A 27297-nucleotide genomic window follows, 5' to 3' on the forward strand; every position below is an offset into this window, starting at 1 on the left:
GTGTCAGCTCCACAGAGTAACAAAAGCAGATGGCTCTCTGAAGAACACAAGTCAGCTGAACCCATAGAAGCATACTGCCTTGACTAGGTGAGCTCCCGATCCCTGCTAAGCAAATAGCTGCAGGAAACCTAGAGCTCTGCAGTACTATTCTTCAAATACCAACTCTCTATAAAGAGACCCTGTAGGAAACTCAGCGAAATAGAGTTTCTCTTATTTCAAAGATAACACACTGCTAGATGGGTGCCTCTCATGGAGAAGGCTGTCTGCTCAAGTAGTGTTTATGAGGCCATCCATTAGAGAAAGTAATGAAAATCTAATTGAAAACTAAGCAATACTTGTTTTGTTTTGCTTTGAAAGATCAACAGTTGAAAGCTTGGGGGCTGAATGTTCTTTTCAGTTGTGAAGAATATGTTGAGCATGTACTACATGCAGGCGTCCTGGTGCGGCACTGTGGGTTAATGCACTGCACTGCAAAGCTGTTTGAGCTGAAAGTTTGGTGGTTCAAGCTCATCAGCCGCTCCTTGGAAACCCTAAGCAGGGTCTCTATGGGTTGGAGCCGACTCAATGGCACTTAACAACAACAATAAATGCTACATACAAAGTATGGAGGAGAAGGCACAAAAGTATAAACCAATGGAATGACCTTGTTGTTGTTGGTAGGTGCCATCAAATTGGTAACGATTCATAGCGACCCTATGCCCAACAGAATAAAACACTGCCGAATCTAAGGTCAACCTCACAATCATTACTATGCCTGAGCTCACTGCTACTGCTACTGTGCCAATCCATTTAGTTAGGGATCTTCCTCTTTTTTTCAGACCCTCCATTTTACCTAACATGATATCGTTCTCCAATGACTGGTCCCTCCTGATAGTATGTCCAAAGTATGACAGACGAAGTCTGGCCACCCTGGCTTCCAAGGATCACTCTGGCTGTATTTCCAACACAGTTCTGTTTGTTCTTTTGGCTGTCTGTGATACATTCAGCATTCTCCTCCAAGACTATAATTCAAATTCATCAGTTCTTATTCGTTGTCCAACATTCACATGCATATGAGGTCATTAAAAATACAGTGGCTTGGACTAGGAGCAATTAGTCCTCAAACTGACATCTTTGCTCTTTACCACTTTAAAGAGGGCTCTTGCAGCAGATTTGACTAATGCAGTACATCCTTTCATTTCTTGACTGCTACTTCCATGAGTAAGGAACTCTGGTAGCGTACAGGTTACGAATCGGGCTGCGAACCTTAAGGTCAGTGGTTCAAAACTACCAGTCGCTCCAAGGGAGAAAGATGAGGCTTTCTACTCCCGTAAAGATTTACACCCTCGGAGACCCTGTACAGGTTCGCTATGGGTCGGACCCGACTCGATGGCACTTAACAACAACAACAACAACTTCCATGAGTGATGATGACTGAGCCAATCAAAATGAAGTCCTTGACAACTTCGGTCTTTTCTCCATTTATCTAGATGTTGTTTATTGGTTCAGTGGTGAGGATTTTTCATTGAGGTACAACTCATACCAAAGACTGTGCTCTTTGATCTTCTTCAACAGTAAGTATTTTAAGTCCTCTTCACTTTCAGCAAACAATGTTGTATCATCTGCATTTAGCAGACTGTTAAGGAGTGTTCCACAACTCTGATGCCACGTTTTTCTTCATATAATCCAGTTTCTTGGATTATTTGCTCAGCATACAAATTGAATAAGTATGATGAAAGAATACGATCCTGGCACACACCTTTCCTGGCCTTCAATGTTCCTTTGTTCTGTTCATACGCCTCTTGGTGTATGTACAGGTTCCTCATGAGCACAATTAAGTGTTCTGGAACACTCATAGTTCACAATGTTGTCTGTCCCTAGCATGCCATGATCCACACAATACAAAGCCTTTAGCATAGTCAATAAAGCACAGGTAAACATCTTTTTGGTATTCTCTGCTTTCAGCCAAGATGCATCTGATGTCATTAATGATATCCCTTATTCCACGCCCTCTTCTAATCCACCTTGAATTTCTTGAAGTTCTCTGTCAATGTATGGTTACAGCCATTTTGTATTATATTTAGTAAAACTTTACTCACATGGGATACCAATGATCCTGTCCAATGATACCCGCGTTTTGTTGGATCACCTCTCTTTAAAATGGGTTACAAATACACATCTCTTCCAGTCAACTGGCCAGGTAGTTGTCTTCCAAATTTCTTGGCACAGATGAGTGAATCCCTAGAAGGCACCTAAGTTTGTTGAAATAGTTCAATTTTTATTCCATCTATTCCTAGTACCTTGTTCTTTGCCAATGCCTTCAAGTCACCTTGAATTTCTTTCTTTGGGATCATGGGCTCTTGATTATATGCTACCTCTTGAAATGGTTGAAAAACTTTTTTTTTTGTACAGTGACTCTGTGTATTCTTTCTATCCTCTTTGGATGCTTTCTGCATCATTCAATATTTTGCCCAAAGAATCATTCAATACCACTCGACAAGGCTTGGATTTTTTTCTTCAGTTCTTTCAGCTTGAGAAATGCTGAGCATGTTCTTCCCTTTTGGTTTTCAAACTCCAGGTCTTTGTACATTTGGTTATAATATTTGACTTTGTCTTCTTGGGCTGACCTTTGAAATTTTCTGTTCAGCTCTTATACCTCCTTACTTTTTCTATTTGCTTTATCAGCTTTGTGATGGAAAGCAATTTTCAGAGACTCTTCTGACATCCGTTTTGTTCTTTTCCTTCTTTCTTGTCTTCTTAATAACCTTTTGCTTTCATCCCACAGGTCTTTTGGTCTTTGGTCTTTAGTGATTAAGGCATCACATCTATTCTTCATACGATCTCTACATTCAGGTGGTGTATAACTAAGGTCATATTTTGGTTATTGTGGACAAGTTTTAATTTTCTTCAGCTTCAGCCTGATTTGCATATGAGCAATTGATGGTCTGTTCCACAGTCTGCCCCTGGCTGTGTTTTGGTGGATGATACGGACTTTTTTCCACCATATCTTTCCACAGATGTACTCAATTTGATTTCTATGTATGTTATCTAGTAAAGTCCATGTATATAATCATCTTTTATGTTGCTTGGTGGTGGTAGTGTTCCATGGAGTTGGTTCCAATTCATAGGGACTGTGAACAAGGTTTCTGAGGCTGTAAATTTTTAAGGGAGCAGAAATCCTCATCTTTCTCCTGCAGAAGAGCTGCTAATTTCAACCTGCTGACCTTGAGGTTAGCAACCAATTCGTAAGCACTATGCTACCCCAGCTCCTTGTTATGTTACTTAAAGAAGGTATTTGCAGTGAAGAAGTCATTGGTCTTGCAAAATTCTATCATGCAATCTCCAGCATTATTTCTGTCACTAAGGCCATATTTTCCAACTACTGATCATTGTTTCTAACCTATGCATTCCAATTGCCAGTAATTGCGAATATATGTTGATTGCATGTTTGAGCACTTTTAGACTGAAGAAGTTGGTAGAACTCTTCAATTTTAGCATCACTATTTTTTGTGGTTAGTGCATACATTTGAATAACAGTGATATTAGCTGGTCTTCTGTATAGGAATATGGATATTATCCTATCATAGACAGCATAGGCTATATCAGGATCTGTACTTCAAGACAGATCCTGATATATTATTTTTGTTGATGAATGGAATGCCATTCTTTTTCAATTTGTCATTTTCAGCATAGTAAACCATGTGCTTGTCAGATTCAAAACGGCCAATACCAGTCCATTTCAGCTCACTAACTCCAGGATACCAATGTTTATGCATTCCATTTCATGTTTGACCAACTCCAATTTTCTTACATTCATACTTCATATATTCCTGTTCTGATTATTAGTGGGTGTTTACAGCGTTTTCTCTACCTTTGGAGTTGTTCTCTAAGGGATGACCTTAGTGGTGGTGGTGGTGTGTCCTGGAGTTGGTTCCGACTCCTAGAGACCCTGCATAGGGTTTTCAAGGCTGTAAATCTGTATGGGAGCAGAAAGCCTCATCTTTCTCCTATGGAACTGCTGGTAGTTTTGAACTTCTGACCTTGAGGTTAGCCTCCCAACTCTTAATCACTATGCTACTAGAGCTCCTTAGGGATGGCCTTAGAGAACATTTATTCTATAGTCAAATAGAACAATGGGGAAACCAATTATAGGCAAGTAAAACCATAACCAATATAAAGCAAGATAATAAGGAATGCAAAGCAAAATGAAAATAATATAGCATAGCCAAGACATACATAGTGGAATTGAGGGAAGGGAAGAATTAGGATGGAGACGCTTTCCTGAGGAGGAATCTCATCAGAAAAATAGGGTTTAAGGAACTGGAAAGAACGAAAAGGGTAGTAGACTTAGGACAAAAACGGAAAGACCATGTGTGATGGTAAGAGAATGGGTCAACAAGGAGCAGAGCAGCTAAGCACAGAACTCAAAGATGAACTAGTGCCGAGGATGTGGGCTTGAGCCCCAGGTTACAGAGTCTGACATTTATTTCACAAGGGAGGGGTGTGGTAACAGGGGGAGCAGAATGAAAACAGTACTTCTGCAAGATTAATAACTAGTGATAAAGATGGGCTGGTACGAGGAGGGTAAATTAGGACATGATTATAGTCCTGTGGTCCAGATAAGTGCTAAAAGCTTGAGTTAGGGTAGGGAGGGGGCAGATTCTAGAGATTACATGAAGCAAGAACATATTCTTTCTTGCCAGCCCCAAGGGACAGGAAGCAGAGGCTCAGATTATAAAACAGTGAGCAACACTAAGCCTCTTCTATTTCACTTTGAAAGGGCTTAATTTTGGGCATAATTGGGTCCAAAATACAAGTAAATAATAAGGAGACTAATTGGTGTCAAACCAAGCCCTGGATTCGCAGTGTATAGTGTATCACCCCAGTTTAAGTTCTTTCTCCTTGTATCTTGAATAACAAAGAAAGATAAATGGCACTTATCCCTGGAAGACCCTATAGGAAATTCATGTGGGAATGGAAGACATGGAGACAAGCTGGTGGGCATTCTGTGTGTGTGTGTGTGTGTGTGTGTGTAAGAGTGTGTCCATGCAACTAGCAAGTGTCAGTGTCCACAGACAGCACAAACACACTGTGATGTGTTTTCCTTCCCTATAGTTGCAGGGTTGGTCTCATAGGCAAAATAAAGGGTGAGAAGCTGAAGGAATAAGGACACTGATATGGGGCACAGCCTCCTATCTGGCGCAATGCCCAGATAAGCAGAGAACTGCAATTTTCTTTAGCAGCTTCTTGGGAAAAGACAAAAACAACAAAGAGTCCCCGAGCTCTATCCCCTATGCTTCTCCCAGGTACCTTATTGGTGGAAAAGAGGAGAGAGGCTTAGGTGCAACAGAGAAACAGGTCTAATTCCCCTTTTCTATCTCTGGAGGAGGGCAGGTCTTGATGGTTACAACTTAGAGTAGAAACATGTGTTATAGTCTTGTGCAACCAAGCTTGCAGTTATCAGTGCCATTATTTCTTTAGGAAGAAGGCCTGCCACCAATTAATTTCAGTACAATGATTGACAGTTCAGTTGCCTGGTAATCAGTGGGATATGAAATGCTGCTTCAAATCTTCTCAACTTAAAACAAACCGGGTTGTCATTCTTGTTAAGTGCCATCGAGACAAATCATAGGACTTCCTAATATACTCTTAGGGTTTATTTTTGCTGATATCTAGTGGAATGCTGATAGCATAGTGGATCATGCACTGGATTCCTACCTGCGAGGTCAGCTGTTTGAAACCACCAGCCACTCCATTGGAGAAAGATGAGACTTTCTGCTTGAGTCAAGATTTACAGTCTTGGAAACTCTTTACAGGGTTGCAAGAAGTTGGAACGAACACATTGGCATGTTGCAGCAGTAGCCACAATGCTAGATATAAGTAACCCTGGTGACACAATGGTTAAATGCTCGCCTGCTATCTGAAAGATTAGTGGTTCAAACCTACCAGCAGCTCCATGGGAGAATAGAACTGGTGATTTGCTCCTATAAAGTCCGTTGTTCTTGTTCAATGCTATTTAGTTGATTGTGGCACATAACAACCCTGTATAGGGGTCCTGAGGCTGTAAATCTTTGAGGAGCAGAAAGCAGCTGATGGGCTTGAACCACCCATTTCTACATCCACCGCATTCCCAATAAAGATTACAGCCCAGAAACCTTAAGTAGCAGTTACTCTGTGACATGGGGTTGCTATTATTTGAAAATCAAGTCAATGACACACAGCAACAACAATTCTAGTTACATTTTTTAAAAAAAATGACCTAGGAAACTTTTATTTTCAAACACCCAGGTTTGGAGTTGGATAGCTGCCCTAGACTTAATTAGAGGCTGTAAAACATACTATAACCAACTGTAAAAGCCGAGAATACCCAGAAAAGAAGAGTGGGAGAGGAGAATAGGCAAAACAGATAAAAAGCATGTGAGGTTAAAGAAACAATTACAGGACTTTGTTTTTTAATTTTTTCAATGGGAAAAAACAAAAAACAAATAATAATAGTAATTATTATTATTTATTATAAGTCTTATTCATGGGAGAGTAACTACAGTATACAGTAGAAAAACCATGGGATTAAGTCTTGCTGTGGCGATGTGGGTTAATACATGCAAAGTCTGTTTGAACTGCAAGTCAGTGGTTCAAGGTCACCAGCCGCTACTAGGAAACCCTCTCTGCAGGGTTGCTACAGGTCAGAACCAACTTAGTGGTACTTAACAACAACAACAAAAAAAAAAAATCAAAAGGTTCCAAGCTGAGTTTTGGTAATTTAGCTTTATTAGCATTTGAAAAGATCTGAACTATCCCTTCCTCATCTTTAAAAAAGTACCTACTTGTATGTGGATTTAATGTCAGGCAAAAGCATATAGAACCGTATATCCACACAGTAAAGACTGAACACATGTTAACCCAGTATTCACAGTGTACTTTATATTATTATTGAATTTATTTATCATTACAATTGTCATAAGGGTACCAAGAAAAAATATCTAAAATGATCTACTAAAATTCCTACCACATAAGAAATGGTCACTAGACGGAAGTCTTCCTTGCTGTTTTAGCTTTCCAGGCAAAACCTTCCCCACCAGAAGTTTGTTCTCTAACTAGGAGAAGCATATGTTGTTGTTGTTAAGTGTCGTTGAGTAGGTTCTGACTCATTAGTGACCTTGCATAGGGCTTTCAAGAAGCAGCTGGTGAGTTTGAACCATTAATCTTCAACTTTATTCCAAATTTAGAAACCCCTCTTCTACCATCATTTTTCCTTTTTAAGTAACTTGTCTTTAATTTTATCTTTCTGCCCAACGCCCATGCCTTTTGATTATTTCGGAGTAAGAAATATGAAATAAATCCAAGTAATCACTAAAATGATTATAATTAATATTTCATAATTATTTCAGTGATTCTTTACAAGTGATTATTTTATAATCACTTATAAAATATCTCATATTTTTTACTGCTGCCGTATTTGTATGTTCTCATTAATGGAGATGATAACAAATATGAGGCAACTTCAGAAAGTTTGTGCACAAATTGAATAAAAAAAAAATGGAATTTTACCACCAACTTTCTGAAGTCCCTTCATAATAGCCAAATTATGCTAAGGGGCTTAGACACATTATCTCAATTGGATCCACACCCTGGGGACAGGAGAAAGATGAAGCTTTCTGCTCACAGAAAGATTTACAAACTCCAGTGTCTTATGAGTCGCTATGAGTCAGAACTGACTCGACAGTACATAAAAATAAGAACCCCCCAGGTGAAGGTACTACATGTATGCTCATGTTGTTGATGAAGAAGTTGTGGTTCAGTAAGGAACAGTAAACTGCTCAAAACCACAGTTCTAAGAAATGTCAGGGATCAAGCCAACCTAGCTCCTATGTCGAAGATTGTGGTATGTTTGACATAGGATAATCACTGGGTTGGAGAATCCCTGAGTTGGAGAATCACTGGGTTGGAGAATCACTGGGTGTCCTCAATGAGAAGAGACAAGGGCAACAGCAAACACAGAGCTGGTACACAGCATCAGGGAGGGATTAGTGAGACTGGCAGGACTAGGCATTGGGAGATGGTACAAGCAGATTCCAAAATCTCTAGTATGTGAATCTGACATCCAGTAAAGAGTTCCTCTGTGTTTAACAACAGTAGGTTCCCCTGGTGACTTATTTGACCCTCTTTTAGGTGAGTATCTGGGCATATTTTTAAGACCGTCTCAAGACAGCTTTGATGTCAACCATAGGAAGAAGCCAGGGAACCTCTGGGTGTCAATCCCCACCGGCCGCCTGAGACCTTTCAATGATGCTCACAGCCCTGCAAATTCCCTCTCTGTGCACACCTAGGGGGATGTGCTGTGCCTCTTCCATGGTTGGACTGAAAGGCCCAGAGGCCCCTTACAATGAACAGTAGACAGAGAACCATGGGACAGAGGTTTTAATACAGATAGCGCCTCTGTCCCTTCTTGGCTACAGTAAGCGGCAGCAGGGTTGGACCTGAAGTGATGGCGCTGTGCCGACAAAGCACTTTGGCACATGCCGGGATATGAAAGGCTCTAATGAGACCCATTTCACAATTCACTGGCCACGTGCACTAACCAGGCAAAGATTTCTTCCTAACATTCCCGCAATATCTCCTAAGGCCCAGGTCTGCAACAAAGTCCCCCACCAGCCCACGAAACCAGATCTCTCCCTGTCTCTTCAGTCCTCTTCCCTTGGCAGTAAAATAAGCTAAATGAGAGAGGCAGCCTAGCATTAAAGAGACAGGAGGCATTTCTAACCGCCTATCTTGCTCTGGGTCCACAGGAACCTTCCAGAGACCTGCAATGCATGCTAATCCTTCCACTGGTTTACAGTGTCTGTTCCCTCATAGTAAAGTCATTGTTCTTTCTAATTGTCAAAGACTGCTGCTCCACGCTTGCCTGGAGCGATCCAATTAACATATCACCACAACACCAACCATTGTAATATGTTCTGTGTCCCACCACAAGGGAAAGCCCCAACCCTGCTTCCATCCACAGCTTCGGTCTAATTAGGTCTTTAATACGTAAACAGACAGGGGAAAACACAAACCCGGATAGAAGACTATACATCTGACTCACTTTCTCTGACAGAACGCCACCTCCTGGAGTTGGAATATTTTTGTCTTTAATGGGAGAAGGGCTGAGGAATGTGAGAACACATAAAGGAACTAAGGAGGAGGGTAGGGATGGTGAGGCAATTCACAATAAACGCTTAAAAAAAAAAAAAAAAAAGGATGTATGGGGGTGGGGTGGGGTGAGGGCCAAGGAGGGGCTGGAGAGAGTGAGGAGAAGAATAGGGTTGCAGCTTTGGGGAATTGAAAACCGTACAACTTCTGCTGGAAACTATTGCCATGGTAACATTCAAACACTATAGAAAAAGCCTTCATAGCTCCATTCTTGACTTCCTGAACACCACTGTGCAGATGTTAACTCTCTTAGGAAGACTTCTGACTTTCTGCGTTTATCAGTTGGAAGAAAACAGAATCCCCACGATCCTTCCCCTAAATGTGTTTGAATTCATTCACCCACATACATGTGCTGCTCCCTGTCAAGGTGACTCTCTCTAGAGATCTGCTAACTAAGCTATCAGCATTCTCTGCCCAGATCAGAACATCAGGTTCGGAGAAGGAGCACACTCACTCTCTCTTTCTTAAGGTTGTACAAATCAGCACATTCTGAATCTGGCTCCCATTCAACTGTAAACCATTCACGGGAAGCATGACTTTACATTTTCAAATGTCACGCACCTTTTTTAGAAAAGCCATATCTTAGTTACTGAAATTCCTACTATGCTTATGAAGACATCAGTTCAAAGAAAACATGTCTATGGTGAGAATGTGTTCTTTAGTACTGTGGTTCTTGGGTGCAAAAAATAAATACAATGAAAACAATCTGCTCAATTGACAAAAGGATGTCTATCAAAGCATCACTAATCAATCAATCTATATGTAGGTAGGAACTCATCTTCAGTAATGAATGACATTAGTAACTAAAGGTCTCTGGCGCTGTAGGGTCAGCATTAAACCAACAGCAGTTCAAACCCACCAGCTGGTCCTCGGAAACCCTACACAGGGTCACTATGTGTTGGAACCAACTTAACTTAATTAGGAATCATAAGCAGTCCTGGTGTGGCACTGTAGCATAAGCACTGGACTGCTAACCACAAGATCAGTGGTTCAAACCCACCAGTCGCTCCTTGGAAACCCTATACAAAGTCACTGAGAATCAGAACCAACTCTAAGGCACTTAACAACAACATCAGCATTGTTATTGTTGTTGTTAAGTGCTGTCAAATTGATTTCGACCCATAGCAACCCATATAGGGTTTTCGAGGAGCCGCTGGTCAGCCTGAACATCCGACCTTGTAGTTCAAACGGCTTTACAGTCTGGCTCATTAACCCACAGCGCCACACCAGGACTCAACATTAGAAATCTTTTTTTCTTTCTTTCTTTTTCTTTTCAACCCTGCAACCTCAGTTTCCTCTCCCATCCCGACATCTACCGTGTCAACAAATAAAGGCATATGATTTTGTGACTATATTCTCCCATTGCTCTGTAATACATTCTGGACTGTGACTTGGTCAAAATTGATGGGATAAAACAAATGGGTTCCTCACGAAAGAACAGTGCTTCAGCAGTTTGCAGTTTGCCTAAAACTGGAATCCAAACTCATCACTGGCTCTTCTGAATATCTTCCTTGTATTCCAGTTATGAGTCGGGCTGCCAACCTCAAGGTCAGCAGTTCAAAACCACCAGCGGTTCCATGGGAGAAAGAGGACGCTTTCTGCTCCCGTAAAGATTTACAGCCTCGGAAATGCTGTGCAGGGTCACTGTGAGTCAGAACTGACTCCACAGTACATAACAACAACAACATTCCTTCTCAAATCCTGGCGCTATCACACAAGGTAAAGAGTGATCAGGGAATATTGCTTTAGATCTTCTAGAGTCAAAAAGTTATTAATACAATTAAAATGATAGCTAGATAGATTTAAAGCACTGCAAAGCATTTTACAATTATGAATACTATTATTTGAAAGGTTCTGCGTGGCACCAGCAGTTCGCCATGGGCTGCTAATTTAAGATTGGAGATTTGAACCTACTCAGTGGCTTGGAAAAGCAAAGGCTTCACAGTCTGCGTTCATACAGACCACAGTCAAGAGAACCCAGCGAAGCAGCTCTACTCTGTAACCCATGGAGTCACTATGCACCAGGGCTGCTGGACAGCAGTTAGCAACAACAACAACAAATATTATTATTAGCAATTCATGCTGTTGTTGTTGTTGTTAAGTGCAGTCGAGTCGGTTCCGACCCATAGCGACCCTGTACAGGGTTTCCGAGGGTGTAAATCTTTACGGGAGTAGAAAACCTCATCTTTCTCCCGCGGAGCGGCTGATAGTTTCAAACCGCTGACCTTAAGGTTCGCAGTCCGATTCGTAACCACTACGCTACCAGAGCTCCTTAGCAATTCATGCTAGTAATCTCTAAACTGGAAAGCAAACATGAAGAAATATGAAGACATTATTATTTTTTTTTAATTAAGGATTAAAAGGAAAAAACTCCAATAATCAATATATTCAAGAAATTTATATTCAGAGATTATAGAATTACAAACTTTAGTCACAATTTAATGGAATCTTATCAGTTACCACTTTCCTTCATTTAATCTATTCGAAAAATAACGAAAAAAACTTAAAAAGTCAAAAATCCCCAATTATATTCATCATTTTTGTGTGAATTTTAAGTGCTCTGGGTTTGTTTTGACTTACAGGAACTCTAGATAGGTTTCCCTGGAAAGGCTGGTGGGTTTGAACCACTAGCCTTGTAGTTAGCAGTCCAGTGCTTATGCTACAGCAACAAACCAGGACTCTTAGTAGCTATTAATTACCGAAGGGGATATTAGCCCTAAAATACGTTAACCAAGCTATTTTAAGAACTGGCATCTTCAAAGGGTGCTATTAATCACAGTTCAAAAAATCAATTGGGAATCATGTATATGTGCACACAATTGCATAAGATGCTTAAAACATCTTGCTTTTGGCTCATGGTATCATGTATTTTAAGAAGCACTGACTGACACCGAAATGATTTTGATTAAGAAAATTGGAGAAACAAATTGCAATGTATTTATCGGGTAAAGGATTTTTGAAACATGGATCCCTCATGGAAACGTTATTTGAAGTAATCTGAATAATGACATGATTGAAAAAATGATGGATGTAAGAACAAAATATTGGTGTACAGAGGATAAGGAGAATGGGCACGTTTTCTTAGAGGCGATAAAATGTTCTGAGATTTGAATAATAAGTAAGAGTGTATCCCAGGTAAATGAGGCAGCTCTCATACATTTTGTGTCAAAGCTAATCTGGCTTTTCACAGAGGGATAAAACATATAGTAAGGCAGGGAGATAAGTAAGCACCTGAAGATGCTGGCCAGACAGTATGGTCAAGCTAAGGACTCTTCGATTTTATTTTGTAAGGGAAACAAAAGAGGATGTACAGCTCTATTTCTTACAATGAAAATGCTGAAGGAAGAATGGATAATGGACCAGCAGAAACACTCGGTACCAGGATATCTAGGGAAGAAATGACAGAAACACAGGAGAGCAAAAGAGATAAAAAGTTGGACGCGAGGTAATGCATACATGGGATCTGACAACTATTGGATAAGAGGGAAGTTAAGGATATATTAATTAATGTCATTTGGAATTGAAAAAGACTAAGGTTCTGGTGGGGAAACAATCAATTGCAGTGGTGGCGGTGGTGTGCCGTGGAGTCGGCTCCGACTCATAGTGACCCTGTTTAGGGTTTCCGAGGCTGTAAATATTTATGGGAGCAGAAAGCCTCATCTTTCTCCCAAGGAACAGCTAGTAGTTTCAAACTGCTGACCTTGAGGTTGGCAGCCCGATTCGTAACCACTACGCTACCAGAGGTCCTGAATCAATTGCAGTAGAATGTACTAAATTTGAGAGTCCTGCCCAAGTCTGTGGTTTTCCATAATCTGAGAATCATCTGTCATTGTGTAGATATTACTTAGGAATTTAGGAAAACTGGGAATTAGAAGAGACTCAAAGGTAAAGCCCTCAATAGTTAAGGATCAGGAGGTAGATGAATTAAATGCAAAGGTAGTGATCACAAGGTAGCAACTCAAACCCCTGGAAGTTCAGGTGGCCAAAGGTACCAAGTTCTATGAGAGATAAAACATGACCAGAACTTCAATCATACTTTGGGTGTTGTTGTTGTTGTTAAGTGTCATCAAGTCGGTTCTGACTAATGGTGACCCTGTATAGGGTTTCCAAGGAGAAGTTGCTGAGCTTGAACTGCTGACCTTGTGTTCAAACTGATCTTGCAGTACAGCACATTAACCCACAGTGCCACACCACGACGCCATACTCTAAGTATCCACTATTAAAAGCCCTCCATGTCTGTTGTTGTTGTTAAGTGCCGTTGTGTCGATTCCAACCCATAGCGACCCTGTAAGGGTTTCCAAGGAGCAGCTGGTGAGCTTGAACCACCGACCTTGCAGTTCAAACCACTTTGCAGTCTGACGCATTAGCCCCCAGCGCCACACCAGATGGTGTTATTGCTGTTCAGTGCAGTCAAATCAATTCTGATTCACAGAGATTCTATGACCAACAGAATGAAACACTGCTTGGTCCTGCACCATCTTCACTATAGTAACTTTGAGCCCATTGTGTTTGCCACTGTCAATCCATCCCACTGGGGGTTTGTAGGATAGCTTAATGAGATACCGTGTTTTTCAATAAAGTTGACCGTATTTCCCACACAACGCTGAATTATTGAGTGAGTTAAGGCAGTTGTTCCTACATCTTTCTTATAAGGTTCCTTAATTCTTTCTTAGATTTTCTTGAGGAACAACAATAATATGTAAGGTATATTTGGCAAAAGAAGTTGGAGAAATTTGGTTACAGAAAACCGAGAGAAAGGAGAGTATAGATATACTAAGCACAATTAAAATACTCACATTCAGTGCCAGGCTAGTTGATAGTAAATTACCATATTTACTTGTAACCACATTAGTAAGCTTAAAGAAGTGAAGCAGACAAATGCTGGTCTTGGGGCCAAAAGCTAGACTGATGTAGCTTCCACTTTCAGCTCCACTGTTTAGATGTTCTAGAACAAATTACTGAACTTCATTGCGTTACAGTTTCCTTTACAAGAATTATGGAGAAAAACATATGTTAACTATTCAGCACAGTGGCTGGTGCATATCAAATGCTCAATTCCTGGTGTACCACTGTAGGACAAGCACTGTACTGCAAACTGCAAGGTTAGCAAGTTCAAACCCACCAGGCTGCTCCTTGGAAACCTTATACAGGGTCGCTATGTATTAGAACTAACTCATAGCACTTAGCAACAACATCTAATGTTACGAGAAGCCCCAGTGTGGAGCTGTAGGATAAATGCTGAACTGCTAAACACAAGATCACCTCAGAAAACCTATACAGGGCTGCTAGGATTCAGAACTGATTCCGCAGGACTTAACAACAATGACAACAACTGGTTATTGTTATTAAATAATGCCCACAACCTCCATAACTTTTGAAAGCTTTCTTAGTATAAAAAAGCTGTCTTAAAATCTGCCAAAATTGAAAAATAAAAACCTTACACAGGTTTCTTTTTTGTTGTTGTTTCTAAAAGTCATTGTAAGAGTTCATTATAAATCTGACAGTGGAAAACATTATTGAAAATAGTATTACCAAATTTAATAGTGGGAGCGCAGTGGTTCTAGAGGATAAGCATTGGATTGCAAACCATGTGGCTGGCAGTTCAAGACCACCAGATACTCTGAGGGAGAAAAATGCAACTTTCTGATCCACAAAATATTTACACCCTTGGAATCACTATACAGGGTCACTATGAGTCAGCATTGATTTGACAATACTTAACAACAGCAACAACTTTGATAGAAAATTTGGCAAAAGATCTTCACTCAGTAAATGCAAAGTAAAACTTCATGGACCGTCCATTAAATGTTTCCATTTCTGCAGAAAACAAAACAAAACAATCCAGGAAGATTTAAATGAAATAAAAATAAACAACTAGTTAGCATTTCTTGAGTACCTGTCACGTGCCAGTCAGACATCTTAATTATTATTCCCCAAACAAAAAATATACAAAAACTCCCCCAACTGTCCATTTTTATAGTACACGAAATTGAGACTTATCAAGGTCAAGTGGTCTACAAAGGTTTACTCAGATAACATCAGATAATGAAACACAGTCAGAATCCAATGGCAAAGTATTCCTAAACACATTACTTTTCCTAGAAACCTACTAGAACCTTCCTTTGCCTTTTTTACTGCATCTACCTGCTGTTTCAACACAGACTGTTGCTTTCTCCTGGAATACTATTCTCTCTACATTTTAACAGTTTTTAGAAATAACAAAATACATCTTTTGAATTCCTAGGAATCCTAAATACCTAGGTAATCAGTTATGTCTTTAGAATCCTAAAATCTTAGTGCTGGAAGAAGCTTTAGTTTTTAATTTTTATTTAACAGAGGAAACTATGAGACCTAGAGATTTGAGGTAACTTATGCAAATTGTCACGTTCTATTTAAGACAAGAGCAAAACTAAGAAATACAACACTGCATCATCTAACTTTTACATTGCTTTTGTGCCCAACATAAGGAAACCAATCAATGATGCTTCATATATATGTGCATGTGTGTATACATTTATAATAATGCATTTAAATGCACTGTTTGCTTGTATATACACATATACACAGGACTCCTGATGTGGTACTATAGACTCAGTTCTGGATGGCAAGCCACAAGGTAGGCAGTTCAAACCCACCAGCAGCTCCTTGAAAACCCTGTAAAGAGTCACTTTGCTTCAAACTGATATGATGAGTCCTGGTGTGGTTCTGTGGGTTAATGTGCTGGACTGCGAAGTTGGTTTGAATTGAAAGATCGGCGGTTTAACTCACTAGCTGCTCCTCAGAAACCCTATATAGAGTTGTTGTGGGTCAGAACCAACTCAAAGACACTTAACAATATATATACATATACATGTGTACACACATATATGTACATATGTAGCTATACATACACACACACAAAATATTTGTAAATGCAATTTTTTTTCATTTAGTTTCTAGAAATTCTAGCAAGCCAGGCTTTTGTGTGTATGTGTGTGTACATGCATTCGAATTCTTTGTTTGGGATATCTCTCAAATCAAGGTCAGTTCAGTTAGTCATTCAATGAATGCTTATTTCATGCCTGTTCTGTCAAGCGCTCTTCTGAATATATGTCAGGGAACTAAATAAAGTCTTTGCCCTCATATAAGCACACTGCCTCAGCCATAGATCTGCCAAACATGATTTTAACTGCCAAATTCACATTTCTTCAGAGAAATCACTGTGGAAAAAACAAAGGTGCAACAGACTCCTGATTCCCTTAGTCTTCTAAGAGATGATTTACAAATGGTGTAATTTACACTTCTGTATTTTGTAATACCGTCATAAACAGCAACAACAGAATCTGCTTTTTTTTAATGATGGTATTACAAAATACTTGACAATCTATCCAAAGTTTCATCATCATCATCAAGTACATTTTCTACCACTCACAAAATAGATTTCCATCCTTACTGAGGAAATGGCATTCTCTTTGGTACTTTTAAATGTTTGAAAACTGTAGGACCTTACCAAAAATGGTATGGTAACATCTATGAATATGTTAGTCCAACCTTAATTCTAAAGCTTCTTCTTTTTCTATGCCAGCATGAATTTAGATTAACAGGTTCCTCCAAACAGGGACTATCTTTGTTCGGTTTGGTTTACAAACTGCATTACCTAAGTTGAAATCAGAGATACTTGATTTAAATGTACACTTACTGAATGCCTGCTGTGCATGACATCTGCAATATGATTTAGTCTACAGGACAGTCGGTTCCACATGGTTGCTATTAATACCATTTTACAGATAAGCAAAGTGGCTCAGAAGGTTAAGTAGCACAAGTGACAGGGTGACCCAGTAGAAAATTGAGTATCTGAATTCACCTAAGATGCTCCAAGCCCAGTTATACCTCATCTCTTGGTCACTCTAAGAAGCTCACCCAAAGGAAATTTTATGAAATGACAAGAACTTCCAGTAATGATTTCCCTCTTTTAAAATCAGTGAATACGGCCAACTTCAGGAAGTGCTTCCAAAATTACTGCAGATTTCCAATCGCTTTTTTCAGCTGAAAAGAAACACTGCACAAAATTCCAAGGACCAATGCAACTCCTCAGCCTGTCACTGTACTATGATCATGCAGATATGATATCAAGGAGAAGAAGAATGACATTACATGGAGAATAAGTCTCTAGAAACAAACTGACAGAACACAGGGTGGCTGGCACAGGAAATCAAATTAAGAGCAATGATCATTGGCAACCTCAGAAAACAACGTGCAAGTTGATGTTGGAAGATGTGCACATGTAAATAATAAGGCATATAAATCAACATTGACTCTTCTAGGTCTCATACACTTGACTGAGACTTTACCTTATAACAATGTAAAGATGTTGTCTAACAGCATAGGATTCATTCACTCTGAGTGGGAGGGCTGTGAAGCCAGGAGTCTTAATATTAGTATTGGAATTTCACACCATCTGACTTCAATTATATAATTGCCTGAAAATTTGCCTTTATTTTGTGCCTTCTGAATCTAGACTATGTATTATTCATTTAAACTTCAGGAGCTAGTTTATATACTCTTAGATAAAAAAAATCAGACATAAAATACAATAATAGCATTGTGCTCTTCTCCCCTTAAAAATCTCAACTTGCATATTTTGTTTGCTGGGATTGACATTCCTATGTTTTCAGGAAAAATGTCTTGACTTAGAGGTTCGGGCTTGAAATAGTATTTTAAGGTCTAAATAAAATATTATAGTCAATCTGTCTGGCAAGACCCCCAATAAAAGAACCTGGCAATTACCTTAATGCCTTTTGTACAATCTCTAGTTCTAAATGCAGTTACTAGAACCCTTAAAGGGAATAGCCATTCGGTATTCATGCTCAGGAAGTTAATCCAAATGAATCCAAGAGTAACCACAACAAACAGTCATCCTTAGACATTTGCCAAAGGTTTTGCATGATTCACAAAACAGTCTAGCAAATTAGGTATCCCACTCCCATCACACAGATGAAACAACTGAGGGCAGAGAAATGAAATGATTGCCCACAGATCACAACTATTCAGTCAGAGAAAGAAGCCATTTGGAAAGATAACTTTAAACCTTGTAAATCCCATCAACTTTCTGTGCCTGTGTCCTTGCAGATGCCTAATTACTCACACATACTTTCCTTTCTGGCTGTTCACCTTCCTACTCATCACAAGACAACTGCTTTCAAAACACTCCTATTCAGCCCTGCAATTAAATGAGGAGGTCAATTTCCAGCTCTGTGGTGGGTTACATCTTTCATAAATTCATGACAAACAGCCCAAACATGCAAGGCCAACTTTGGTTGTCAAACCAAAGAAGTTATCCCTAAAATGGACATCATGCCTCCCTAGCTATAGAGTTGGGGAAGTGATTCTCCAGCATGAAAACCAATGACATCCTTAGATGTCCCATCATCTTCAGATCTAAACACAACTGAGTGTGTACTGAAGGATCCATTACAGCTACTGTGTTAAACAGGTTCTCTCTAAATTTACATGTGTTAATAGGTATGGAGGGTAAGGGAAAAGTGACAATGTAAAGAAGATGAGGATTCTACTTTGAGGTCTACTTGTTACAGCAGTGAAGAAATTGGAATATCAAAAAAAAAAAAAAAAAAGGGAAAGAAAAGTTCTTCTGATTGGCAGAGCCAAGCTGACTGCAAGTCTGGGTTTCCCACGTGGAACCCAGAACTGATACGCAGTAAGTAACAAGCTTCAAAGTACATTCCCCACCCTCCCCTTCCTTTTTTGTCAGCTGTGGTAAGTTGCAGTTGAACAGAGCTTAATAAAACGAATCAACCTATGACCACAAGTAGTGACTTAACTATGGGCAAGCAAAACAAAACAAGCAAACACTGCAGAGAATCATGACAACCAAGGTATATAAATGCCTACAGTAAGCTGGGGGGGGAGGGGGGAGGGAGGGAGAAAAATCCAGCATAAGGTAAATTTATTGCCTGATCTGTGTCCCAACAGGAAACATGTGCCCAGAAAAATAAATTAGAGAAGTGCTCAGCTGTAGGCTAGTTTAGTTAAGGAGTAATGAAAAGGATAAGAATAGATGATGTGGAGTGGAAGAACAGACTCAGATGCTTTGCCTGTGTGTTTCTGGTTTCTATTATCACCTCTCTAATATAAATCCAACTTCGTGGTTCTGTAATGACTCTCTAGGGATCATCACTCACACAATGAAATGTGCTCAATGCTAGGAAGGGATTCAGGAAATTTTATGTATATATGATAATATTTGTATCCATTTTTCAATAGTGTAAATTTCAGAGTTATCTAAACGCTGTTATTATTTTTTAAGAAAGAAAAAAAAAATTACGAAAGGAAATAAAATCCAGATTGAAAGAGTTTATTCAGGCTCCCAGGACTTACGTGCCTCCTTCTGACCCTTCCAGATAACAACAACTGTGCGGTCAGAAGTAGCCAGGCTCTGTATCCTATCATATTTCTATGTTAATACATTCTGTTGATCTGCAATGCCAGGTAGAATAATGAAATTTAAATTGGGTCCTTTCCATTTTCAATGTTTAAACATTCATGTTTCTAACTCCAGGGTTGCTATGCAACTTAAAGGCATTCTTAGCCAGTTTGGATCTAGTATCGATTTTTGTCTCCTGTTTTGTGGCTTGTGTGAGTCACCTGCCTTATTCGATTTGGTCATTTACCAAAGAGTTATGGCTTTTCTGGGCCTCAGTTTCATCTTTGATTGGCATGACATCTCTGGGGAGTCTTTTGACTCTAAAGTTATATGAGGCTATGATTCAGAAAAAGGCCCCAGAGAGGGATGTAGAAGGGTGAAGAAGAGTTCTGTAAAAAGGCCAGTTCTGACACTGGCAGCTATGGGGGTGAGACTGGGACAGACACAGGGCTGATCCTATAGGCCCTCAGGCTCTCCAAGCATGTGAACTGTCTTTTCCATGTTTCTTTATGGGCCTGTTTCCCTCCAAGAAACCTGGCACATGAGAAGTGCTGGTGTTCTAACCACAAACCTTTTTTTAGCTTCTTTTTCTAACTTAACACAGGACACTACAGATGTTTGCCTTTTTCTCAGCAACCATGCCCTGATGATATTAGAAAGGTTGTTGGCAAAACCTAAGCCAACAACACAAACCATCTATAATCTAGGTATAGTCTCTCTGTTCTCCGAAGAAGTGGTTAGTTAGAAGGGACTGGGGTTGAGAAGTGGGTCTTCATTCTCCCCTTCTTAGTAAAGGTGAGAACCCAGGTAATCTGAAGTCCACACCTGACTCTATGTTTTCTAGAAAGTGCAGCCCCCTCTCTTTGCCAGCTTCCTCCCTCTTCCCCATCCCTCCTCCCACAATCCACCCACCAGCCAGAAGCCATCCTTCATCTGCTTGGTTTGTTATATTTTTGTGTTAATACATTCTGTTGATCTGCAATGTCAGGTTGGATAATGAAATTGAAATTGGTTCCCTTGGATTTTTTTCAATAGCTAAACATTTGTGCATCTAACTCCAGGTCTGCCATGCAACTTAAAGGCGTTCTTGGGTGTCAATCACACAGCATGGCACCCCACACTGCAGCTTGGCTTTCCTGGTGACCATTTGCAAAGGCATTTGCCTAGGATGCAGACTACCAGCATCATAATAGCATGCCGGTTTATGGGTGAGCACAGTCTGAAGGAGCAAATGCGTGGGCCACCCTCCCCTATATTAATTGGGCCCCTCTTGCCAGATCTTTAAAAAAAATCACATGAAAAGAGGTGAGGGGATAGAGACCAAGAACGTCAAATTAATGAACATTTCATCACCAATAAATAAGAAAATAAGGCTCACTCACTGTATTTCAGACTGATCACAGCAACGTCCAGATGGAAATCCAGGTGGTTAAGAACAAGAGAAAACGCGTGATCTTGACACCAAAAAGAAAAATTGAAAAGAAAAGAAAAAGGAAGCTGATGAAGAAAAATCCAACTGCAATTATCCGTCAATTTTAGTCAACATAGGCAAAAATCCAACCGTGACCTGCTGGTTTCTCTCCCCCAATCAATGCCTCTTTCTGCCGCGGTCAACTTTTCTTCTCCCAAATTTCTTTGCAGATGTATTATTAATTTCCTCTCCTCTTGTGGGAAATTCAAAAAGCAATGAAAACACCACCATATCAGGTCTTTACTTCCCTAGAAAAGCCCCAAACTTTTCATTGAAAACAACACCAAAAAAAAAAAAAAAAAAACAATTATCTCCTGGGTTTACTTTCTCCCTTATGGAGAAAAACGTACCCACTTTTTCTTTCTGGATCCTCGGTTCTCCATTTCCAATCATCCTTTTGGGGGAGAGGACAGCTGTTTTATTATTATTTATTTATGCCAGAACACACCAACCCCCGCGAGTCTGACACTGGTTTATTTCATTTTTCAATGCTCCCTGTGTGCACATCTACACATTTGTGTTAAGATCCAAGTCTCGCAAGAAAAAGCTTCGTTCTTCCTTCTCTCTTGTACAATCAGTCTATCCATTGCCTTCGGTTCCAAGAGAGAGCTGCGTCCCGCATCCTTCATTTTTGCAAGGCACCCAACCTCCACAGCCACACAGAAAAAAGTCTTTTACATTGTCGATTCCTTTCCCCAGCCCCCAGCTTTGAAGAATTTGGGGGTCAACTCCCCCACTTGCCACCCTTCCTGCCGGCCCCTTCTCCAAAGATCTGATTAGATTTCTAATCACAACCCAGTGCGCAATTGGATTTTTGATTTCAGCCACCGGCCAGCCACCTTCCCGTCTCCCTTCCAAACTCCCGGTTATATCCTGTCTCCTTCCCTCCACCGCCTCTGCAATTTCATAATCTCACGTTAAATGGAGTGCGGGGGGTGGGGGCGGAGGTAGTGGAGGAAAATTTCAAGGCTCTGTCAGCTGTCAAGAAGAAACCCATTCCTCCCCCCCACTACTTTTTTTTTCCTTTTTTTTTTAAGGCTCAGGGTGGCTTTCTCTTCCTCTGTCCCCGCCCCCACCCCGGGCACCCGCGCCAGATCCTCCAGGTGTGGCAGAACTCTGCGATCCGGGCTGGGATCACGGGGGCGACGCGTGATGCGGTCCCTTGCCGGTGGCCCCAGCCAGCCCCCGGGTCCCCTTTTCCTCCATTTGCGGGCAGCGGATCCGAGGGCGACGCGGCGAAAGAACTTCAGACTAGGCTTTTATTTAAAATGGGAAGGGGGAAAAAGTGAGGGGACTGAAGGAGTGTTAGGCAAATTAAAATAATAATGATGATAATACTGAAAGTAAAAATAAAAGCGGAAAGAAAAATAAAAAAGAAGAGAGGAAAGGGAAGTCCCTAATCGCTGACTCCTCTCCTCCTTCTCGAATGAAACTGCCGCTTTGATCTCATTTCCAGCTGCTTCGGGTACATTTTGGAGCCACAAGTTGGTTCCTCTTCGAGCAGCTCTTCCGGGCACCGGCGAACAGTCCACGGCGAGCAGACGCGTTCTCCGGAGCGCAGTTGCTCCGCGTTGTCCTTAGCGCCATCGCCCGGGCTCGCAGCTCCCAGAGCAGCAGAAACCCCAGTCCCCTTCCATCCACTTGGGCTTGAACTCTAGTCCTCCCCTTCTTGCTCCTCTCCCTTTTCCCCTAATAAATAAACACGCTTCCTGTGCCGCGGCCAGCTACTGCCAGTTTAGGCTTTCTTTCGGCCAATGCCAAGTCCTGACGTTCAGGATCCTACCACCCCAAAGCTCCTCTCGAATTGCAGTCCCCTTCCCTCCTTGGCCCCTTTGCCTTTCCCTTTTTTCCTTTCCGTTTCTCTGCTTGTGATCAGTAAAATACAATTACCCAATTACCTCCCATCATCTTAGCACTGATTGGTCAATTGCATTAACACTTGAAGTCAGGGAAGCGGAGATTGGAGCCTATATGGTGTAGCACAACTGCCACCTGGAGGTGAGATGCGGAAGAGCGGCGTTTCGCAGCCACCCCCACGCTAGGAGGTTAATGACAGGCAAAGAAACTCAGGGGCTGTGTGGGAGAAGTTGTCAAAAATAATTTTTTTCCTAAAAGCCTGCCTGATTTCTTCCTAAATTCCAGGAGTTTGAGCTACACAGGGGAAGACATTGGAGTCAAATCAGCCGGTGAAACTGGTTCAAATCGATTCAGCTCACAAAGTGAAATCAGGACAGGAAAAATCCCAATATAACGGGAATGGGAATTCTCCAGGTGGAAACCTTAGGAAGGGAGATTGGAAAGAGGCAGTCTTTAATCTTAAGGGAAGCTGATGTAGGAGATTGGATGATTCGCAGAGTTGTGGAGAAGGCACGCATACAAAGCAGTAAAGTGAGCCACTTTCATTGAGTGGGGCACTATTGTTTCTGACTCTGCCAGTCAAGAGTTTTGGTTACTATGCAACACTCACACCATTCTTGTTTTCTGAGAGGAAGATTAAGTTTCTAATAGGGCATAATTTCTCCCATTCCAGTCTTTGTTCCTATGTACCCATTTTTTACAATTTTGGGTCCATCCCACTTTCTCTTTGACAGCCATGCATGGACGGGGAAGAATGCTTCAAAGCCCTGAGTCAAATTACCAGTAGGATTCAAAAACACCACTAAACACACAAAGCTGCTGCTTTCAGGTTACTGGATAAGAGCTTCTCCCCTCCCTATCAAGCAGGCTGGTCCCAAGGTAAGTATTAAAACCACTGCCATGGAGTCAATTCAACTCCTAGGGACCCCACAGTAGAGGGTAGAATGGCCAAATAAGTTTTCCAAGGCTGTAACTCTTCACAGAAGTAGACTGCTACAGCTTTCTCCCACAGAGTAGCTGGTGTGTTTAAACCACCCGTCTTTTCGTTAGCACACAAGACCTTTAATTCTATGCCACCAGAGCTCCTCAGGTAAGGATAAACACATACAATTACATAGGGTAGGCTGATGTTATGATCAGAGAGAATCTAGAAGAAACTGAAAAGCTACTGATGGAGGGTCCCTTTAGATAATCTCACCAAGAGGAAGTGACTGGAAAGGCGAGGTAGGCATCTTCGGTCTATGCAGTGTTGCAGTAAATTGGTCTGTTCAGATTGTGAAGACATTCAGGAGAGTTTGACAACTCAGTTCTAACACCCCTCATTCCTGGATGTGGGCTTTCCCATCAACTCGTATGAGGGGAATGGGTGGAGCATTTCAACTTCACTGGGTCTCTTTAGAAAGCAAGAAGGGTCCATAAAATAATGATATTAATAGTATATATTGGTTGTTGCTTTTTTATTCACTCTATAACTATGATGGTGTCCTGGTGTGGCACTGTGGGTTAGTGGGCCAGACTGCAAAGCCGTTTGAACTGCAAGGTTGGCGGTTTAAGCTCCTCAGAAACTCTATACAGGGTCACTATGGGTCGGAATCGTCTTGATGGCACTTCACAACAACAACTACAACTATGATAAGGCTTGTACTGTAAATTATGTTTATTCATTTTATGTCATTCAAGTACAAGATTCTGAAAAATGAAATGGATGAAAGTAGAAATGATAAAAATGAATTTTATATGTGTGTGTGTGTGTGTGTGTGTGTGTGTGTGTGGCACTGGACCACAAGGTCGGCAGTTCAAACCCATCAGCTGCTCCTAGGAAACCCCTAATCAAGGTCGCTATGATTCCAAACTCACTCAGCAGCACTTAGCAACAACAATGTATGCATATGTGTAGTGCAGAGTCCTAGTATGATGCTGTAGAATAAGCACTGGATTGCTAACCTTTCAATCACCGGTTTAAAACTACCAGTTGCTCCTTGGGAACTGTATATAGGGTTACTATCAGTCAGAACCAACACTAGAGCACATAACAAAAACAACATATGAATCTGTTGTTGTTGTTAGGTGCCATCGAGTCAGTACTCAAAACATTGCCAGGTCCTGGATTAGCCTCACAATTGTTGCCACACTTGAGCCCATTGATGCTGCCACTTTGCCAATCCATCTTGCTAGGGGTCTTCCTCTTTTTCTCTGACCCTCCATCTTACCAAACATGATATCCCTCTCAGTAACTGGTCCCTCTTGACAATATGTCCGAAGTATAAGAGAAGAAATTTGGACATCCTGGTCTCCAAGAAGCACTCTGGCTGCACTTCTTCCAACACAGATCTGTTTGTTTATTTGCCAGCCTATGGGATTTTCAACATTCTCCTCCAACACCGTAACTCAAATGCATCAATTCTTCTTTGATCTTCCTTATTCACTGTCCAGCTTTTGCATGCATATGAAGTTATTGAAAATACCATGGCTTGGGTCAGGCGCACTTTAGTTCTCAAGCTGACATCTTTGTTCTTCAACACTTTAAAAAGTTCACAATTGTGAAGCAAATTTGCCTAGTGCAATACATCATTTGATTTCTTGTCTGCTGCTTCCATGAGTATTGATGGTTCATCTAAGAAGAATGAAGTCTTTGACAACTTCAATCTTTTCTCCATTGATAAGAATGTTGTTTATTGGTCCAGTAGTGAGGATTTTTGTTTTCTTTACATTGAGATGCAATATATCCTGAAGGCTATGGTCTTTGATCTTCATCAGTAAATATTTTAAGTCCTCTTCAGTTTCAGCAAGCAAGGTTGTATCATTTGCATATCACAGGTTGTTAATGAGTCTTCCTCTGATCTTGAGGCCACATTTTTCTTCATATAACCCAGCTTCTTGGATGATTTGCTCAGCATACAGGTTGAATAAGTATGGTGAAAGAATACAACCTTGTTGCACACCTTTCCTAATTTTAAACCATCCAGTGTTCCCATATTCTGTTCGAACAACTGCCTCTTGGTCTAAGTACAGATTCCTCATGAGCACAAATAAGAGTTCCGGAATAGTCATACTTTGCAGTGCTGTCCAGAGCTTGTCATGATCCACACAATTGAAGGCCTTTGTGTAGCCAATAAAGCACAAATAAACATCTTTCTGGTATTCTCTACTTTCAGCCAAGATCCAGCAGAAGTCAGCAGTGCTATTCCTTATTCCATATCCTCTTCTGAATCTGGCTTGAACCTCTGGCAGTTCTCGGTCAATGTACGATTGAAGCCATTTCTATAATATCATTAGTAAAACTTTACTCGCTTGGGATATCAAAGATACTGTCCAATGATTTCTTTGGTATGAGCACAAATACAGATCTCTTCCAATCAGTTTGAAGCTCCCTCATTTGAATATAATTCAAAACGTTTGTGGGAAAAGTGAAATTCAAATAAAATGGAATTTTTCCATGAAGTTTTTGAAGCCCCCTCATAGATAACAATTCCCTATTTCAAGCTCCATAATCAGTGATTTTTGTGCTGACTTTAATGTTTTCGATATCAGAAAATGTACTTGGTTTAAAAGAAGTTTAATACAGAGCTCATGAGTCATAATAAATGTCATCAGGCAAAAAAGGAGAACATTTTTACTAAGGTAACATCAGAGGATATTTGAATCCACTGAACCAAATCCATCCACTGCTGTTGAAGTAGGTTCTGATTCATAGGGAATCCACAGGGTAGAGTAAGACTGCCTCATCGGGATTCCAAGGCTATATAATCTTTACAGAAGCAGACTGCCTTATCTTTCTCCCTCGGAATAGCTTGTGGGTTTGAACCACTAACTTTTTGGTTAACAGCATAATGCTTAACCCACTGTGCCACCAGGGGTCCTTGGAGCATATCTAAATTCACAATATTTTTTTTTTCTTTCTTGTTTCCTTTATAGTGCATAGAGAGTTTCATGTTATGGTTTTAAAAAAATACACGAACATATTTTTAAAATATTAAAGACATGCTGTTAATGTGCATCTCAAAATCAATACCTACGAAGGATCATACATGAGGTCACTTTTAGTTGGAGCCAACTAGATGGCAATTGATAGTGGGCAAAAAGGAAGGGCTTCTGTTCCATGTCGATGGTGATATTTGATAATTCTGCCATTCTTTTGGAGAGCTTTGATGTTTTGAATTGCATCAAAATGTGACTATGTTGAGGGGTGATGACATTGTTTTATTTTTAAATGGATACTGTATTGACTATGGAGCTCTGGTAGTGTAGAGGTTAAAAATTGGGCCTCTAACCTCACAGAGTCAGCAGTTCGAAATGACAAGCTGTTCCATAGAAGAAAGATGAGAATTTCTTCTCCTGTAAAGATTTACAGCTTTGATCACCCAGACTTGCAGATAGTACC

At 40.6% G+C, this 27297-nt stretch overlaps 1 protein-coding gene across 3 annotated transcripts in view; it reads right to left on the reverse strand.

Annotated features, from left to right (window-relative positions):
* Positions 1-27297, reverse strand: part of LRRC4C (leucine rich repeat containing 4C) — a 269415-nt gene that overhangs the window by 207259 nt on the left and 34859 nt on the right. The window contains exon 1 of one of the 3 annotated variants that reach the window (XM_006865022.1): positions 20971-22897. The exons of 1 other annotated variant lie outside the window; for it this stretch is intronic. The gene's annotated coding sequence lies outside the window, so the exon portion shown is untranslated. Of the gene's footprint in view, positions 1-20970; positions 22898-27297 lie in introns of those variants that run through there. One more of the 3 variants, XM_006865021.1, reaches the window with a different exon arrangement.

The sequence above is a fragment of the Chrysochloris asiatica genome, unplaced genomic scaffold, assembly GCF_000296735.1.
Source record: "Chrysochloris asiatica unplaced genomic scaffold, ChrAsi1.0 scaffold00075, whole genome shotgun sequence".
NCBI lineage: Eukaryota > Metazoa > Chordata > Mammalia > Afrosoricida > Chrysochloridae > Chrysochloris > Chrysochloris asiatica.